This window comes from Arachis duranensis, chromosome 1 (genome assembly GCF_000817695.3).
Source record: "Arachis duranensis cultivar V14167 chromosome 1, aradu.V14167.gnm2.J7QH, whole genome shotgun sequence".
Taxonomy (NCBI): Eukaryota; Viridiplantae; Streptophyta; class Magnoliopsida; order Fabales; family Fabaceae; genus Arachis; species Arachis duranensis.
The window spans coordinates 83,104,507-83,106,674 of record NC_029772.3 but is presented as its reverse complement, the minus strand read 5'-3'; positions in this window follow the sequence as shown (position 1 = coordinate 83,106,674).

The following is a 2,168-nucleotide window of genomic DNA, read 5'->3' as shown; positions in this document are numbered from 1 at the left end:
ACCTCCAAGAACAGATTTTTCACCACCAAATCCCTTTTTCTAGCATTTCAAAATCACCAATCAAGCTCCAAAATTCACATATACACAACCTAAGCTACAATCATCATACCCATACACAACATCTCAATACCCAAACATCATAGAACAACAAATTACACTAGGGTTGAGAATATTACCACACCCATGGTCCAAGGAGACAAGATTAACCTTCTTCTTCAAGAGAGTTGGGTCCTATAACATCAAAGAGCCCAAAATCTCAATATTTTTGCTCATAAAACTCGAAAACAAGGCTGGAATTTCGAAGAGCAAAACGTGGCTTACCTCAAGATTGATTGTATGGGCTTTGTAGAGCTCTCCGCGGTGAACGCGTGGCCGCAAATGGAGCGACAATCGGAGCTCTAGATCAAAAGTTATGGTGGTTTGAAGATCAAGTGAGAGAAAGAACTTGAGAGAGTGTTCTTCCCTCCATGGCCTCCATTTTCAGCATGTGAGTGTGTTTAGTGAGGAGAGAGAATGCTGAAAACTAGGGTTTTGGTCTAGTTATGCTGGGCCAAGGTCCCACTTTGGGTCCGGTTAGCCCGGTTTGGCCCGTTCGGTTCAATCTTGGTCCGAATTCTATAAAATTGGTACCGAAATTCTCGTCTCAATCTCCTCTATCACATTTAGCCATAAAAATCACATTTTGGGCTTTCTAGAATAAATTCTCATTTATGGGTTAATTAGCCGTTAATTAACCGGATTTTACATTCTACCCGCCTAATTGGGAATTTTGCCCACAAAATTCAAATGCAATTACCTGAGAATAAATGTGGATAATCCACTCGCATCTCCGACTCAAGTTCCCAAGTGTGTTCCTCAACACCGCCTCGACTCCATGCCACTTTGACTAATGAAACCTCTTTTCCACGCAACCGTTTGATACTAGTATCATCGATTCTGACCGGAGCCACTGGAAGCGTCAAATCTTCCCTTAACTTAACCGACTCAGGTTCTAACACATGGCTATCATCAGGAGTGTACTTCCGAAGCTGCGACACGTGAAACACGTCGTGCAGATTCGAAGGATGAGGTGGTAGAGCCATCCGATACGCCACCGGTCTAATCCTCTCCAGGATCTGAAATGGACCAATGTATCGAGGATTCAACTTCTTTACCTTAATTGCCCTACCTACTCCCATGGTCGGAGTAACCTTAAGGAAAACATGGTCTCCTTCCTCAAATTCTAAGGGCTTTCGCCTCTGATCGGCGTAACTCTTTTGACGACTCTGCGCCGTAAGCATCCTATCACAAATTTTCTTGACTTGTTCAGTAGTCTCAGCTATCATTTCCGGCCCTAACAAGCTTTTCTCTCCAGCTTCATACCAACATAGCGGAGATTGACATTTCCTCCCATACAAGGCCTCATACGGAGCCATTCCGATGCTCGCATGATAACTATTATTGTATGCAAACTCCACTAATGGCATATACCGATCCCAACTCGCCGGTTGGTCCAAAACACAAGCTCTCAACATATCCTCTAGTGTTTGGATCGTCCTCTCGGATTGACCATCTGTTTGAGGATGATAAGCCGTGCTCAAGCTTAATCGGGTTCCAAAAGCTTTCTGAAATGCACCCCAAAATCTTGAAGTGAAACGAGGATCTCTATCAGAGATTATAGTAGCAGGTACACCATGAAGTCTCACAATCTCCTTTATGTATAACCGTGCTAGCTCCTCAAGGGTGTAAGTCATCCGAATGGGCAAAAAGTGTGCTGACTTTGTCAGTCGGTCCACAATCACCCAAATAGCATCAAAACCAGCCCTCGTCCTTGGCAATCCCGACACAAAGTCCATTGCAATACTTTCCCACTTCCACTGTGGAATCTCTAAAGGTTGCAACATCCCGGAAGGTCTTTGATGTTCAATCTTTACCTTTTGACAAGTTAAGCACTTTGAAACATATTCCGCCACATCATTCTTCATACCCGGCCACCAGAACATTGCCTTTAAATCACGGTACATCTTAGTACTTCCCGGGTGAATGGAGAATCCGCTTTTGTGTGCTTCCTTTAAAATATCTTGCCTCAAAGTGCCAACATCCGGCACAATGATCCTACCCTTGAATCTCCATAACCCATCTTTTTCTTCCGACACTCTCCACCGTTTTCCTTGCTCAATAGCCGGTAA